Source organism: Kogia breviceps, chromosome 16, assembly GCF_026419965.1.
Source record: "Kogia breviceps isolate mKogBre1 chromosome 16, mKogBre1 haplotype 1, whole genome shotgun sequence".
Lineage (NCBI taxonomy): Eukaryota > Metazoa > Chordata > Mammalia > Artiodactyla > Physeteridae > Kogia > Kogia breviceps.
Window position 1 is genome coordinate 20,458,654 of NC_081325.1, and position 18,791 is coordinate 20,477,444.

Genomic DNA, 18,791 nt, shown 5'->3' on the forward strand with positions numbered 1-18,791 from the left:
TCAGCACACGTTCCCCACACATCCTCGTAGTTCATTCCCTCACTTCATTTGGGACATTGCTCAGATCAGAGAGATACTTGCTGATCACCATATCCAAAACAGTGTCCCCTACCCCATCACTCTTTATCATTTCTGCTGCTTCACTTTTCTTCATAGAGCATAGGTATATCTGTCGGTCTGTGTATTTAAGGACTGCCACACGAGAATATCCATTCCGTTTGAGTAGGTGTTTTTGTGTCTTGTTCACTGCCTTAATCCTAGTGCATGGAGCAGTGTCTGGCACATATTACATGCTCAAAAAGCATTTGTTGGATGCATAAGCTCTCATGCTCAACCCATGTGGGTTTCACCCATGTGGTTGGGTATTAGGATCATTAACCATCCTGGACAGTTGATAGGATGTAGTACCGAAGTGGTTCCTGGGATGCAGGACTTTGAGTTGAAATCCACATGAGATGATCACTCTACCGAGCTTCTGCTTCAGCTTCCTGTTTGTTCATTCATCCATCCATTTTCTGGTCCAATATTTATTTAGTGCTACCATGTAACAGCGCTGGTTTAGGTACTGGAATACAGCTCTGCACGAGTCAGACAAGCATCTGCTGTAAGCTTTGTATGAAGCTTATATTCCTCAGCAGAGGCAGGAGCTTGGACTAGTGGATGCTGAGGTTCACCCCACACAGTAAGGCTGATGTTAAACCCCACGGGATGGTGGTACAGTATCACTGACCTGCTGGTGTGGCTCAGGAGAGATACATGCCATGGTTAGTGGTAGGCTGTGCTGAGGTGGAAGCCCAGTAACTCCCACCAGGAAGGACTCTGCTGCCCTGGATTCTGGCCAACATCTCCATTCAGTCTGTAGCTAAGACATATCAAAACCCACATATGTTTCAACTCGCAAATATTTTCACTGATTTTTCCTGTTAACATTATTAAGAGTTAAACATCTGGTGATGTTTGGTGCCTCAGCAGAGCTGGCTTAAGGCAAGACTGAAGGAAAGGCAAAAGTGCCTGCTTTTCTGCATCACCCTTCATGCTTGAGGCATTATAGTGCAGGGTCCTTTCAGATCAAACTGAACTAGTTTGAGGCTCCCCTTTTATTCCCCAGAATTTTTCCCTACTCAAAATTATTTTGTCTTATTCCGCAGTGTTCTGAGCCAAAAAAAAAAAAAAAAAAAAAAAAAAATCATCATCATCATCTTAACAAGTTCTTGCAGATATATATGCTTCTTCATAGCTAATCAACCTCCAGATAACCTATATGCATCTTAGGGGTAGTTTCCTAAAGGTAATTTACCTAAATCAGTGACTCTAGCGGTTGGAATTTAATGGGATATGTCATACCTATCATGGAGAGAATTAACTCATCACATATATGGGGTCAGGCTTGACCAGCTCCAAGAGCTGCACAAAGCATTTAAATGTTCCATTTCAGTTCCCACAAGGCCTCATATTCCCCCCTTGGTGGTTCACTATTTCTTCCTGCCCTCAGCCGGTGCCCATGATAAACTTCTCGGTTTCATGCAATATATGTCATAGAGGTTTTGAATATCAGCATATAGCTTCTGCTTTCACCTTAAATGATTTAACGGTCTCCCTCGTATTGCGGGGCTCGGGGTAGGGATGGTGTTTGAAGAATACTTGGCTCAGTGCATGGCTTGTCCCACTCTCTCAGCATCCCTGTCAGGCAGTTCAGTTTGCAAATGAAAACTCGGCAGAGGGGTTGAGGGAAGGGTGGTGGAGAGAGGAACGGTGCAGAGAAGTGCTAGACAGGAATTATGCCAAGAATATCCACACTTCCTATATTGAGAAAGCTCCCAGGGTTTTTTTTTCTTTCCCCCAAGGTGAAAAATAATCTGAAAGTCTGCTCTTTAACCTTCTTTTACACTTTTCTTCTACTTCCTGTCTTCAAAAAAGGAGACTTTTTAGATGCTGGTTTTTGTTTTAGCTCCTGTCTCCTTTTATTTTATTTATTTATTTATTTATTTTGCGGTACGCGGGCCTCTCGCTGCTGTGGCCTCTCCCGTTGCGGAGCACAGGCTCCGGACGCGCAGGCTCAGCGGCCATGACTCACGGGCCCAGCCGCCCCGCGGCACGTGGTATCTTCCCGGACCGGGGCACGAACCCGTGTCCCCTGCATCGGCAGGCGGACTCTCAACCACTGTGCCACCAGGGAAGCCCCCTGTCTCCTTTTAAAAGAATCTCATGATAAAGTAACAGTGATGCCATCTATGTCAGTGTGTTTAAGTTTCACATAATAAAAGAGTTTTCCTTGTTACCTTCACAAGGCCAGCAAGTTCTGACTCAAAGATGAAATCTAATTTTCCTGTTGGTGGAGATAGCAGTGGATAGCAGGAGAAAGAAGGATCCCCTGCAAGTATGACTTGTGCTCTTTGGCTTAAGTGACCCGACAGGCGTGGGGCAGGGTTGACCACAGTTACCCAGTCTGGGTGTTGCTGCCTTGGAGGGATAGAGACCCAGAGAACAAGGGCTAAAGAGGGCAGTGAATACACAGCCAATGTCTAGCTGGGTCTTGTACAGTAGTATAAACCTTTAACTTTATTTTAATCTTTATTGACTTGTGTAATGAAAATTTCTCAAATCCTTATAGAACTAGAACTAAAAGTTGTATGATTATCCTAAAGTTTTTTTTTTTTTTTTTTTGGCAGCGGGGGCAGGCTCTCACTGTTGTGGCCTCTCCCGTCGCGGAGCACAGGCTCAGCAGCCATGGCTCACGGGCCCAGCCGCTCCGCGGCATATGGGATCCTCCCGAACCGGGGCACGAACCCGTGTCCCCTGCATTGGCAGGCGGATTCTCAACCACTGCGCCACCACAGAAGCCCTAAAGTTTTAATGCATAAGTAAAGCCATATAAATTCTCAGAGACTGAGTATCCTCACATATAATTAAGACTTTTCCAACACAGCAAATATTTATAGAGGTACTTCTACTTGCCTAGAACAACACTAGACCCTAGATATAGGAGAATAAGTAAAACAGAGACAAGTCCCTTCCCTAATGGAACAGAGCACAGTAGGGGAAAGACGAAAAGCACACACATAACTATATAAGGAGCAATTGTAGAAGTGCAATGAAGAAAGTGTGTTGTTGTTTTTTTAACAAATAACAAGAAGGATCTAATATGGATGGGAGGTGGTCAGGAACGGTCTCTTGAGGAAGTAACATTTGAACTGAGACCCAGGAGGTGAGTAAAGGCTAACTGGATGAAGAGAGAAGCTAAGGGAGTTCCTGGTAGAAGGAACAGAATAAAGTCCCAGAATGGAAATGAATTGTGCTGGAGGAACTAGAAGATGCTGGAATATTTGGCACTTAGGAGATGGTGTCATGAGATGAGGTTGGCATTAGTCAAGAGAAAGACCATATAGGCTCATACAGACTCCCTTAAGAGTTTGAATTTTAGGGGAAACCATTCATAATGTGTTACGCAGAGGTGTGACATGATCTAAATAAAATGTTTAACAAAATCATTTCTGACTTCCATGAGGAAAGAGATTGGTAAGGGGAGAGACTTCAAGTAGGAGACTCCTGCATTCTGAGCTGGGAATCAGTGAAATAACAAGAAAAAATAGCAAACATTTAAAAATAAACATATACACAAAGTAAGAGATGCTGGTGGAAAATAAAAACAATAAATAACCATTTTCATAGTTGTTTCTGAAAAATAGAGGAGATGCTGTCCAATTCATTTTTTTGAAGCTTGTGTAAACTTGATTCCAACAGTCATGAAAGAGAACACAAACACATTAGAAAATTATAGGCCAAGTTTATCTATGAACATAGATTTCAAAATTCTGTACAGAATTTTATGTAAGTGAATCTACATACTGTGAATTTAAAGAAATAAATCATGGTCAAACAGGTTTTATTCCTGGAGTTCAAAATGGTTCAAGAGTGGAAAAATCTATCAAGGAAATAAATCATATTAATTGGACTTATTAATGGAATTAATGGAATAATTATATCACTGTCTCAAAAATTATAGCAAAGTCATATGATAAATTTCAATGATTATTTATAATTTAAAAACTATCATAAATACTCGGGATAGAATGAAACTGTCTTAACTTGTATAGAGATGTTTTACAACTCCAGTCTCTCCTGTGTGCCATTTCTTTTGCTTGGAATACTCTTCCTTCCTTTACAATGAACTATATTACCTCAGACTTCAAGATTCAATTCAAGGTTGGATGTTTCTGGAAATCCTTTTTAATTCCAGTTTACTTGGTGTGGCTCTCTATCATTTATCACACTTCTGGTATCGTTAGTTTACTCACCATACACCCTGCTGATCTGTAAAATATTCTATAATGGGGATCTCGTCGTATGTGGATTTGTACCCACAATGTCTACTCCATAATTCTTGGGACACAGTCATTGCCCATCACTGAGCTTCTAATTTGGCACTTTTGTCTTTAAGGGGCTGGGAAGAGAGAATAAGAATGGTCATTTGAGTGGTCTCTATGCCTCAGCATAACCTCATGAGATCACAGTGCCCTCCATAACATTGTCCCTGCTATGTTGCAGGAACAGGGTAGCAGGAATGGTTCTCCCAAATGTAACACATAACCATTCTCCCAAACATAACACCTCCCTTAGTTCTCACCACACCTTATGGTGTTTTCGCCAAACCCCGTGATGCTTCTCACCTCCATGACTTTGCTTATTATGTCCCTTCCTCTAGGAATGGCCCTTCTCTCTGGGTACCTCCTACTCAACTGTGGCCTCACGCATCCGCCCTTTCCTGGCCTTCTTACTTCTCACACTCCCCACCTTGAATGCTACTGGGTTTCACGTACTTTCTCTAAGGTCCTACAAACAACTGTATATATCATAATTACTGCATTTACACATTAGTTACTCATTATTTCACAGTTTTTTTAGTTCCTTCTGCACAGGAACTGTGTCTCACTCATTTTTATATTCCAGACCCTTAGCACAATACCTGGCATACGATAGGTGCTCAGTGAATGCTTATTGATAACTATTGCTGACTTTTCTTTTACAATGAAACATGACAAAAATTAATTTATAACTCAATATGACAGATCCTTTCATTCCAATTAAGCAATCATTTGAGAGGGAAATACCTAGAAATAGCTTTGAGAAGAATGGGTTGGGATGAAGGGTCTGGATGAAGTTTCTAAGTATCCTACGCATATGGCCCCTCCTCCAGGCAGCCTTCTCTGATGCTTCCATGGGTGCTAAGTGCCCTCCTTTTGGCTTCCTTCGTACACTGTGGACATCTAGTTGTGGTATTCTCTATATGATATCTTATAATTTTAGTTTGCTTGCTGCTTCCCTCACTACTCTGTAAATACAGTGAGGGAATGACTCATGACTTGAACCTTTTCTTAAACATAATAGAAGACCTTAAGTGACTGGTGAATGAATAAGTGGGATCTGGTTGGCAGGGAAGAGGTAAAGTCTCTTAACAGTTGGTGGCATCTTGACATCTCCTGACATCACAGTCCTAAATAGAGAAATACATATCCAAACACTGAATATCCATTAAAATTCAAATACTGGTATAACACTTATCCAGGAAGTCATCTTATGAAGTAAAAAGGTGATTACACCCAGCCATTTAAAACCGTTCCCTTAAAAATCAACATTTCGCTACAAGGTAAGTGGGATGACTATTTATTGGGTGAAGAAGACAGGAAAATTGATGGATGCAGGTAGAGAAGGCTTTGGGCAAAAGCACACATAGTTCTGCTTTTACAAGCACTCCTGCTAAAAATACACATAGAGAAAATACAGCTATTAGAAGGGACACTGCAGTAATTATAGAACTCAGCATTAAAAGCTCTCATTGCTTAAGAACCAATTCCTTTTTAAAACAGAGAAATAGCTCATAGATTACAGTTCAAGAAATTAAATCAGTGTTCGTCAGCGCCCTGCACAGACGCCTTCAGGTCCATCATTATTCATGTGCTTTGCCACATGTACACCACACACACGTACACAAACGTGTGCACACACACCATTTCTTATTAAAAAGGCAATGAGCACAAAAGACATCTTTAAAAGACCACACCACACAGAGAAATCAATATAAAGCACAAGGAATGTTGTCTTCCTGATACTCTAAAGATAATACTGCAGAACGTTTATATATATGTTTTTTAAAGTTACAATCATCTCAAATCATGGTTTTCCCCCCTGGAAAACCAGTGCTTTATTTTACAGTATATTTTATGTGTTTAATATAAAAGAATGTTTTTTATCTCAAGGAAAGATAAAGAACAGTAAAGCCTGTGCCTTCTAGAAAACTTGAATTTGAAGGAACAAGCAATTTACTTAAAGAGGCAGGTGGAGGGAGACACAAAAGGTGAAGTTGAAGAGGTAAGAGGTCCGATCACGAATGCCTTGTAGGTTAAACTATGGAACTCCTGGTTTACTTTAGAGAGAAAGGAGAGCCGTGGAAGGGTGTCTTTGGGTCTTAGGTAGGTCGTTCAGGAAGTTTGAGAGAAGTAATAAAACAAATGTGAGGGAGGGAACAGAAAAGGGAGATTATTATTACAGGGTAGACAAGAGACAGTGAAGGTCTGAAACAACATATTAAGAAGGGTCAAATTGAAGGAGAGGGAATAGAAATGAGACCTATCTGTGAGGTGAAATTGGCCAAATATGTATTGAGTCTGGGGTGTGAAGAATTGTGGATTGCTTTTCAGGCTTCTAGTTTGAGTGACAGGGCAATTGATTGAGGCACTGAAATAAAGACAAAAGGAGAGCAGGTTTAGAGGAGAGTATGACAAATTTAGTTTTGGATATGCTGAGTTTGAGATTCTTATGGGACAGTCAAGATGTATTTGGATACATGAGTCTGAAGCTCTGAAGTGTTTCTCTGAATTGAAAATGTAACTTTTGGAGCCATCAGCATACAGGTAGTGATTCAGATCATAAAAGTTACATGGAATCACTCAGAATGTAGGAAGAGTATATAGCATCAAAACGCTGTGGGCCAAAGGTTACATTTGAGGAACTCCAAATAATAAGAATGGTAAAAATATGAGAAAAACCCATCCCTCCCCCATCCCCCAAATTGAGAGTTGGGGATCAGCAGATGCAAACTGTTACGTATAGAATGAATAAACGAGGTCCTACTGTATAACACAGGGAACTGTATTCAGTATCCTGTGTTAAACATAATGGAAAAGAATATGAAAAATAATGTACATATATGTATGTATAACTGAATCACTTGCTATACAGCAGAAATTAACACAACATTGTTAATCAACTATACTTCAGTAAAATATCTTTTAAAAAATAAGAGAAACCCACAAATAAGATAAGAAAAAACATGGAGAGGTTCAGATGAACCAGAGACATCTAAGGAGGAGAGTTTTAAGAAGGTGGGAGAGGTAAACAGTGCCCCAAATATTAGAGTGGTCCAATAAAAATAGGACTAAAGCATGTTCATTGAGATATGCAATTATCAGGTCATAATGACACTGGAAAGCACAGTTTCACTGTAGTTTGTGAGTTAAATGGGTCTTTAAAAAGTAGAGACAATTACAGACTATTGTTTTGAAACTTTTGGCTGACATGAGTGCCTAATTTGCTACAGTAATTACATAGGTAGAGACCAGGACGTTTTAAATTAGATTTTTGGGTGTTTTATTTAATAAATGATTGAAAAAAATCAAATAAAATATCGATAAAGCATCATTTTGTGGACCAAACCTCTTTCGGTTTTGAGCAATCATTTCTCATGTTTCTGCTATAAAAGATACTGTTTCTCTTCAAAGCTGCCTTTATTCTATTCCAGTTGAAGGCATAACTCCTAAATAGCCCAAAGATCACTGAACACACTGGTTCCTTTTATTATTTTTATTTCAGAAGATGAAGTCTCCAGATGTTTAGAGCTTCTGATTAATGGTGATGATTATATACCACGGTGCAAATAGTGGAATACAGAAATACTTCACATTTATTTCTAGAGCAATATCTTCTACTTGTTTTTATCAAAATTAAGAAAAAGCAAGCCAGGAAAAGCAGATCATGTCCTAAGGAACTTGTAGCAGATACAGGGAAGCTAAGTGCCTGGGGTCAGTTTTACCCCCAAGCTGACATTTCTCCTGGTCAAGAAGGTTGCTGGAGACTTCTGGTGACAAATGTGAAGGGCAGCAATTTCCATCATCTTGAAATAAAAATATTTGGAATCCATAGAAGAATATTTTTAAAAAGGTTTTTATATTAGTTAATTATATCTTCCTTCCTTTATAAAAATTCCTATAAGAATGCTAATATTTTAGAATGTTATATTCTTCCCACCCTCTGGATGTGATTTGTCTTGTAAAGGGCTGTATTTATCAGGAGCAAGATACTTGTTGAAATTAAGTTGTGCCTGATTACCCTTCCAGAGCTAAATTGGCATAAATACTGAGGTGTTAATGAAGGATTGCTTAGAAAGTTACAATGGCAAAAGTTCAAAATACCAATTTGCCTCTCAGTGACTACAGGCTTTCAGAAGCAAACCTTGACTGCCAGGTAGCAGTTGTTGGTCCATCACATCTGGGCTGGGCCCTGATGCACCCAGCTGGTTTTCTCTTGCAGGCTTTTCAGCTCTCGTACTTCAGCACGATGTTGAAAAGCAGGGATTTGGGGGACAGAGAAACGAGACCTCTGGCTCTGCTACTTACTGTGTGTGACCTTGGAAAAGTTCCTCTGCCTCTGAATACCCATTAAAATGAGAAGAATAATGGCACTCATGGGGTTTAGGAAACAAATGAATAAGAACAGTGGTTAACATCTAATACGTATTCAATGTTACCCTTATCATTTTTTTTATCTGTATCATCTGATTATGTGGACAGATCAGTTCTTTTTTTTTTTTTTTTTTTTTTTTTTTTTGCGGTACGCGGGCCTCTCACTGTTGTGGCCTCTCCCGTTGCGGAGCACAGGCTCCGGACGCGCAGGCTCAGCCGCCATGGCTCACGGGCCCAGCCGCTCCGCGGCATGTGGGATGTTCCCAGACCGGGGCACGAACCCGTGTCCCCTGCATCGGCAGGCGGATTCTCAACCACTGCGCCACCAGGGAAGCCCGACAGATCAGTTCTTAAGAAATGAATCAACATAACTGTCATGGTCACCATCATTATTAGAACCATCCCTCACTGTCATCAACCTCTGACATTCATTGAAGGCTTGTTGAGAGCCAGTCACCAAGAATATATTGGAAAAACAAGAAATATAAGACTACCCTTCACAGATGGACAGTCTATGGGGAGCCCAGGGCATGCATATAAAAAAGGGCAATACCAGGCTTCCCTGGTGGCGCAGTGGTTGAGAGTCCGCCTGCCGATGCAGGGGAGGCGGGTTCGTGCCCCGGTCCGGGAAGATCTCACATGTCGCGGAGCAGCTGGGCCCGTGAGCCATGGCGGCTGAGCCTGCGCGTCCGGAGCCTGTGCTCCGCAACGGGAGAGGCCACAACAGTGAGAGGGCCGCGTACAGCAAAAAAAAAAAAAAAAAAAGGTAATACCAATGAAAGGGACATATTTTCTGCATGTGGGCAATGCAGATAAACATTTTCCTCGGTACAAAATCACTGTGTCAGGGAGTGTCAGACGAGGACTTCTCTGTAAGAGATGAACAAGAAGAATGCAGGAAAAAGCATTGTGGATAAAGGGAAAAGCATGAGCAAAAGTATAGATTAGATTAAAAATATTTAGGGAATGTTATGTGGATAGTCAAACTGCAGCAGAATATTTATGTAGGGGAAGTGCGGGATAAATTTAGAGAGATGGACAGAGACCTTTGCAATAGAAACTAATTCTGGAATTAATCTTTTAGAAGAGGCATACCTTCCCTGCATCACCTACTCTGCGCACTGGAATTTTTATTTCAGTGGTTAATTGGGGCACATCCAGCCTAGATATTTATAATAATAATACCTGAAAAATTCTTTCTTTACATTTTAAAAAAAATTTATTAGTATTTTTTTACAGTAGGTCCTTGTTGGTATCCAACGTTTGATAAACGCTACGAAAAATAAGTTTACAAAAAATAAGAGCAACGGCAAGAGGTAGTAGAAAGAACCAGATATTTGATGTAGACCGTGCTTGAGTTCAGATGCTTCTCTTTTACTTTGTAGCTAAATACTCATCTAATAAGGCTTACTGTGAGGAATTTTGAAAAAATTAAGTGAGAAAAAGAATGGCGCTATCTGAAATAAAGGAGATCCTCAAGCAGTGTCAGCTTCTATGCATTTGTGACTAAGAAAATCCAATCAACAGAATGAGAAAAACATACAGTTAATTTGAGTATAATTATATACAACAATCTAGTATAAGTATGTGAGGTGTTACAAACTTCCAATTCCTCTTTGCCAGAAATGTGTGAAAACTTTTAGGCAAGCATGTGTTTCAACCTCTGTCTGGTCTGTAACTCTCATCTTGAGTACTCAAGTCTGTTGATCTCATTCATACCACATGGTATTCTCTTAGAACGCTAGTTGTATTGAGATGGCCACTTCAGTCACTGACTCATTACCCTCTGAAGAATATCTTAGGTGACCGCATCTATATTATCGTAGGGATTTTGTGTCTCTCCAGTACCATTTACCAGTACCTACTGCTGATAACATATTGCTCCCTCCTGTCTTAGAGTTGCAACGCTGATCTGGTTCTTGAACGTATCCTAATCTCTTTTCACTTGTTCCTTGTTTTAATGCTATTCTCTGGCTGGAAATGTAGCTGCTGCGGAAAGGTAATAAACACCCCTGTCCTGGTGGGAAAAGTAACTGCATTACTGGGAAACGTGTCATGGGAAAGGATGGGGCATGAGGAGAGGAGAAACGGATAGAGCAGGAGTCTCTATACCTTTATCTTGGGTGAAGCCAGCAGGAATATATCTCATCAGTCTTTGGGATGACAGGAAGACCCATAATATGTGTGGGGAACACCACCAAGTTTGTTCAAAGCCTTTGGAATTCTTCAGGTCATGAGGCGAGTTCAGATTAGTGAGAAAACACAACAAGCTCTGGGGCCGGTTGAGCATTGTCCAGACACTCATGCAACTACCTCCCAGGTTTATATTTGTAGCTAAGTCTCTCAACCTTTTTCTACAGCTCGTGGTCCTTGTCTACATAATTAGGAAAATAGCAGCATGTATTTGTTGGGCTGATATTAGGATTAATAAAAGCGAATTCAAGTACAATACTTGGCACGTGTCTGTATTTTATATATATGTATACTCTGATTATCAACCTCACTTTACAGGTGAAACTCAGGGTCCTTTGCCCAAGATTACACAGTGGCAGAGCAGATTTCGAACTAAGATTTGTCTAACTCCAAAACTGTTATTTTTACAGTACTGCACTGCCAATTCAGACGCTCTGGCTAGGTCTAGAACGTTTGCTTTAATCATTGCACTGTTGAACCTTCACTAGGCCATCCCTTTTTACTGTTTGTTCTTTTGTACTTTCTTCAGAGTATTTCCAACCTTGTACTGCATTTCCAGTCCATGAGTCTACTCAGGCAGCAAGCCAGATGCACCAACACAGGGCCTGGGTGTGTATTCGAAAATCACTTACAACGTGCAATTGTTTAAGCTTCAAAAAGATACAAGACAGAACTTAAACAATTGTTCAAATAATTGGATGATATTTCTTAAAAAACAGAAAATAAAATGAAAATCATACTATAGGAAACTGAAATTAATATAGCATTAAACATTTTATCATTTCAAGTAGCTAATTTGAATATATAGAGAAATAAAATACATATATATACACCCACATTCAATTTTAATTAGTATCTCAGGCATAGTGCTAAACTTCATCACTTAAATTTAATTTTCTTGTTTGTTCTGCCCTTGTCAAATGTTAATTTCATCCATATTTAGATTTTCAGCCCTCTGTGGAATTCCAGAGATAAGTAAATTTTAACAATTTTCTTATACAACTTTGGCCCTTCCTTCCTCCTTTTTATATCAAATACCACACACAGGTGATGATTTTTAAAAAAAAAATTTAAGAATGATATTGATTGATTGATTGATTGATTGGCTGTGTTGGGTCTTCATTGCTGCGCGCGGGCTTTCTTTAGTTGCATCGAGCGGGGGCTGCTCTTCGTTGCGGTGCGTGGGCTTCTCATTGAGGTGGCTTCTCTTGTGGAGCACAGGCTCTAGGCACGTGGGCTCAGTAGTTTTGGCGTGCAGGCTCAGTAGTTGTGGCGCACAGGCTTAGTTGCTCTGCGGCATGTGGGATCTTCCTGGACCAAGGCTCAAACCCATGTCCCCTGCATTGGCAAGTGGATTCTTAACAACTGTGCCACCAGGGAAGCCCCCACAGTTGATGATTTTAATGGAGTAAATATGTTTACCCTTCTTCAGTGTCTCCACAGCATGCTTACGTTTAGTTCTCACCACAGTATTTAACTGTTGCTTTACGTGCTTGATAATAAGCCTTGAAAGTTGGTAATTTAGTTTTATCTGTAGTATCTTACCATATGATTTGACAACTGACCTCCTACCCAAATGACTTGAAATTTTATCTCTACACAAAAACCTGCATATGAATGTTTATAGTAGATTTATTCATGTCATTAAAAACTAGGAGCAACCAAGACGTCTTTAAATAGGTGTGTAGATAAAGAAACTGCAGTACAGCTACTTAGTAGTGTACTATTCAGTGATTTTTAAAAAGAGCTATCACACCAGACAAAGACATGGGTTAATTTTAAATGCATATTGTTAAGTGAAATAAGCCAATCTCAAAAGGCTACATATTGAATAATTCCAATCGTATGATTCTGTAAAAAGGAAAAACTAGAGACAGTAAACAGGGCAGTAGTTGCCAGGAGTTCAAGGTTGGGAGGGAGAGATGAATAGGTGAAGCTCAGGGGATATTTTTAGGGGGTGATACTATTCCATATGACACTGTAATGATAAATATACGACACTACATATTGGTCAAAACCCAAAGGACTTTATTGCACCAAGAGTGAACCTTAACGTGTAGAAATTTTTTTAAAAAAGCATTTAGGAGGTTCAGGGATCTCAGGATGAAATACAAAATATGAGCATAGCATCTAACTCTATTACACATGGATGAAACAATTCACCGAAGAGGGTGAGGGAAGTGGGCTTGAACTAATTAGCTTTGGAAATGAAGGTACTCTGAATAACTAAGGGCAAAACGAACTGTACATAAGCACTGGCCTCTGTAAAGTTGTGGTACATGGCGGTATAGGTTAACAATTTAAAAACCACTCTGTGTATACACTGGAATTGAACAATTAAGCACATGGATGGTTATGGTAGGAACCAGATGTCTCACTATTGGAGTGGAAATTATAGCTAAGAAGGGGAAGAAGTTAGGAAGATCAACATAGTAATAGATTAGAGTTGGAGACAGTATGAACTCATGTGTAGCTTAATCTAGATACAGATGCTTACACATAAAATATTTATCGACATGTGCATATACACAGGTTAATATAAACACATATATTTCCTTGCTATGTCAGGAAGAAAGCCTAGAAGCAATGATACTCTGGGGACAACAGGCACATCTAGCACTCAGATCTTGGTTTCTAATACCATTCATTGCAAATAAAAACAAAATAAGGACTTCTTGAAGATACGACTGTATCTTTGAATCTAGGAATGGGTAGGGAAATATAGATGAGCCTGGAATACTGGAATGTAGTACCAGAAAGTAAGGAAGTACTAAAGATGTTCACACGCACACATACCACACATCGTGCAGTGAGAGTATGTCACAGAGACAAAGACCTCCCAATGGCCAAAGCTAGAACAATTTGAGCAACAGAATAAAGTGGTATTGGATTAAAATCCAAAGTATAAAATTAATATCCATGGGTTCAAACTGATATAAATGAATGAATAAAAAAGTAAAATGGGGCATAAAAGATAAATCTCTCATGCAGAAGAATTCCAAATAGTTTATGTTGGTAATCTGCCCTTGTGGAGGCAAACTATAACTCTCCCTCCTTAAGTGTGGGTTGTACGTAGTGACTTCCTTCTAAAGAGTACAGCACAGATAGGGAAAAAAGACTAACTTTACAGTGGAAACCTGACAGTAGTACCTCAGCCAGGTGATCCATGAAAATATCAACAGTGATAAGATGTCTTGAGAGTATGTACACTTGCTATAATATGATGAGAATGTCACTTTACCTCTATGTCCTTCCTCCTCCAAACTCATAAATCCAGTCAAATCTTGAAATATAAACAAAGAAACCTCTGAACAGATCCCAAGTGAGGAACATGCTGTTAAATGTCTGACCAGTACTCCCCCAAATTGTCAAAGTCTTCCAAAACAAGGAAAGTCTGAGAAACTGTCACAGCCTAGAGAAGCCTCAGGACACATTAGGAATAGATGTCATGTGGTACCTGGATGGGATCAAAAGACAGAAAAAGGACATTAGGTTATAAACTAGGAAAATCTGTACAAAGTATGAACTAAATTATGAATTTCAGTAAATAATATATCAATTTTGTTTCATTGATTGTGAAATATGTACCATGCAGCTGTCAGATGTTAATAATAGGGGACCCTGTTTGGGGTATAGGAAACTCTCTGTACTATCATTGTAATTATTTTGTAAATATAGGACTATTCTATAATAAAAAGTTTGTTTTTACAAGTCAGGTGAGTATACTTGTGTATTTTTAACTCCTCTGGAATGTGAGTTTTATACTGGTGAGGAACTTGTCTTATTTACTACTCGATCCCCTAAACAGTCCCTAAAACAGTATACTGCCTGGCATGTAGTAGATCCTCAATAAATACTTGCAGAATAAACAACTGGAAAACATTAATGCCATTATAATACCAACTTAAGTAATTATCAACTGATTATTATAAAAATGATGAAATTAGCATTTTTCCATTCTGTACTCCATGTCTTCCTCCTCCTGTCCAATATTTATTTGTTAGGCTATTATTTTTATTTTTAAGGTATATATTCTGTTTTGTAACCATAATTTCCAGAGTTGTTTTTTCTCATTCTTTTAATTGTTTCTGCTTCATTCCTGAGTTTTTTATTATTGGTTTTCTCTTGGTCAACCAGCGTTATGATCAAGTAGTTATTTTCAAAAATATTTCAAGTGTTGTATATCCCAAGTTTTGCAGGCTTGAGAATGTCTGTTGAAGGATAGGACTATGAATAAATCATTGAATGCCACATTTCTTCAATAGTGTAGAAAACTTGATCCACTTTTCTGGCTTTAAAAGTTGCTGTGGAGAAGTCTGAAAATTTCCTGTTTTTTCTCCTTTGAATTTTTGTATCTTTTCCTGCTGTCTGAAAAAATCATCTTATGTTTTTTAAGTCTGTTTTAATTGTTCTGTCTGGTTTTCCTGGAACAGTGAATGCACTGTCTCTTACCTGAGAGAATGGTATATGAAAACGTGCTCAACATCATAAATCATCTGGGAAATGCACTTCAAAACCACAATGACATATCACCTCAGCACAGGTTAGGATGTCTATTATTAAAAAAATAAAATAGGGCTTCCCTGGTGGCGCAGTGGTTGAGAGTCCGCCTGCCGATGCAGGGGACGCGGGTTCGTGCCCCGGTCCGGGAAGATCCCACATACTGCGGAGCAGCTGGGCCCGTGAGCCGTGGCCGCTGAGCCTGTGCATCCGGAGCCTGTGCTCCGCAACGGGAGAGGCCACAACAGTGAGAGGCCCGCGTACCGCAAAAAAAAAAAAAAAAAGAGAAAAAAATAAAATAAAGATAACAAGTGTTGGCAAGGATGTAGAGAAAAGGCAACCCTTATACATCGTTGGTGGATATAAATTGGTATAGCCGTTATGGAAAACAGTATGGAAGTTTTTTAAAATATTAAAAATAGAACTACAATATGACTCAGCATTCTCACTTCTGGGTATTTATCCATAGGAATTGAAATCAGGATCTCAAAGAGAAAGCTACATTGCAGCATTATTTACCAGAGCCAAGATATAGAAACAACTTGTATGCTCACAGATAGATAAATAGATAAAGAAAATGTGGTGTGTACATACAATGGAATATTATTCATCCTTAAATAAGAAGGAAATCCTGCTATTTGCAACAACATAGATGGATCTGGAAGACACTGTGCTAAACAAAATAAGCCAGACACAGACAGACAAATCTCATGCATGATCCCATATATGTGTGGAATCTAAAATAGTCAGAGACATAGAAACAGAGAGTAGAATGGCAATTACCAGGCGCTGGGGTTATTAGGAAATGGGAGAGATGTTGTTTAAAGGGTAAAAAGTTTCAGTTATGCAATACAAATGAATCGTGGAGATGTAACACATAAAATGGTGACTATAGGTAACAACACTCTGCTGTAGATGTGAAATCTGCTAGGAGGGTAGATCCTGAGTGTTAATCACAGAAAAAGAAATAAATAATGGAAACTATGTGAGATGATAGATATGCCAATTAGCTTGATTGTGGTGACTATTTCACTATGTATATATGTATCAAATTATCAAGTTGCATACCTTAAATAAATAAAATTTTAAAAACCCAGAATTGTCCCTTTTAAAATTTCAATAGCAAGTACACTGCCTGGAGGATATACCTAGGTGTGGTATTTCTGCCAATTAATGTAAACTTTTCTCTGTTTCTAGTATAAGAATTTTAGGCCATAATTGTCCCTCTAATTACCACTTGTATTGCATCTCACAATTTTCTATATGTAAATAGATCTTTATTGTTTAGTTCTAAGTATTTAAAACATTATAAATTTTTTCTTGAGCCCTCAGTTTGATGATCATATACCCTATTGTCTAAATTAGGACATATATGGAAGTGAAAGAATGCACTATCATGAATTATATGAAGACAATAGATACAACCAGGATAATTCTAGGCAAAGTTGGGTATAAGGACAACCTCTACATGAATTATTTGGAAGTATATTTAAAATTTAACCATGGTAAATTAATTTTAAATTACAGATATTTTTGTCCCTTTTTGTAGGATATCAAGTTTTGAAACTTTGTAAAGGCATTTTATGGCTCAGAATAAGGACAATGCAGTCTTTTTTTTTTTTTTTTTTTGGTTTATTTTTGGTTGTGTTGGGTCTTCATTGCTGCAGGCGGGCTTTCTCTAGTTGCAGTGAGCTGGGGCTACTCTTTGTTGCAGTGCACGTGCTTCTCATTGTGGTGGCTTCTCTTGTTGCAGAGCACAGGCTCTAGGTGCACTGGCTTCAGTAGTTGTGGCACGCGAGCTCTGTAGGTGTGGCTTGCAGGCTCTAGAGTAGAGGCTCAGTAGTTGTGGCACACGGGCTTAGTTGCTCTGCGGCATGTGGGATCTTCCTGGACCGGGGCACGAACCCATATCCCCTGCATCGGTAGGCAGACTCCCAACCACTGCACCACCAAGGAAGCCCTGTTTCATTCTTTATTATGTCTGGGTAATAGTCTATTGTATATATGTATCACATTTTCTTTGTTCATCTGTCGATGGACATTTAGGTTGATTCCATGTCTTGGCTATTGTAAATAGTACTGCAATGAAAACCGTAATCTGAAAACTATAATTCAAAAAGATACATGCACTTGGTTTTCTGCCTCAGAAGATTTTTCACTTAGTAAATAGCACAATGTACTGTTTTTATTAAATTTTTTATTTTATATTGGAGTATAGTTGATTAACAATGTTGTGTTAGTTTCAGGTGTACAGCAGTGGTTCAGTTATACATATCCATGTATCTACTCTTTTTCAAATTCTTTTCCCATTTAGGTTATTACAGAGTATTGAGCAGAGTTCTTTGTGCTATACAGTATGTCCTTGTTGGTTTTCTATTTTAAGTATAGCAGTGAGTACATGTCAATCCCAAATTCCCAATCTATCCCTCCCCACCACCCTTTTCCCCTGGTAATCATAAGTTCATTTTCTAAGTCTGTGAGTCTGTTTCTGTTTTGTAAATAAATTCATTTGTATCATTTTTTAAGATTCTGCATATAAGCAATATTATATGAGATTTGTCTTTTTCTGTCTTACTTCACTTAGTGTGATAATCTTCAGGTCCATCCATTTTGCTGCAGATGGCATTATTTCATTCTTTTTAATGGCTGAGTAATATTTCATTGTATATATGTACCGAATCATCTTTATTCATCTGTCAGTGGACATTTATGTTGCTTCCATGTCTTGGTTATGGTAAACAGTGCTGCAATGAACATTAGGGTGCATGTATCCTTTCAAACCATGTTTTTCTCCAGATATATGCCCAGGAGTGGGATTGCTGGATCATATGGTAGCTCTATTTTTAGCTTCTTAAGGAACCCCCGTACTATTCTCCACAGTGGCTGCACCAATTTACATTCCCACTAACAGTGTAGGAGGGTCCCCTTTTCTCCACACCCTCTCCTTTTTAAAATTTTTCAGATAAATATTTTATCCTACATTTTAATTTCAAGGGTCTTCATTATATTTAGTTCTCCATACTACTAGCAATCGATCTCATACTTTTATAGAGGTGGAAATTAAATAATTTTTCCAAGATCACGCATCTAACAAACATGAAAATCGATTCGACATGATGTGGGGTTTTTTTCCCCACTAACTTTTGTTGCCTTCTGCCCTACTGGCTTTTATCCCTGCCAAAATTACATGTCTGCAGTTCGGCAAAGAGGATGAATTTACTATAGGAGTGATCTTCCTTCAGTTTCGTGACTCTGCTTGGAGAGCAATGGGTACTTGGCAGGCTGGACAAAAGTACTTATGTCCCCACTGTTGGACTAAAATTCACCATGGCCATCGAAGGGCCCATGAAACTGATTATCTCT

The 18,791-nt window shown here is 39.0% G+C and overlaps 1 long non-coding RNA gene across 1 annotated transcript in view; it reads right to left on the reverse strand.

Annotated features, from left to right (window-relative positions):
- Positions 1-12,934: 12,934 nt before the first annotated feature.
- The window catches only part of LOC136792802 (uncharacterized), a 255,454-nt gene continuing 249,597 nt past the window's right edge, over positions 12,935-18,791 (reverse strand). The window contains exon 4 of the long non-coding RNA XR_010837240.1: positions 12,935-14,385. This is a non-coding gene — a long non-coding RNA (uncharacterized lncRNA). The remainder of the gene's footprint in view (positions 14,386-18,791) is intronic.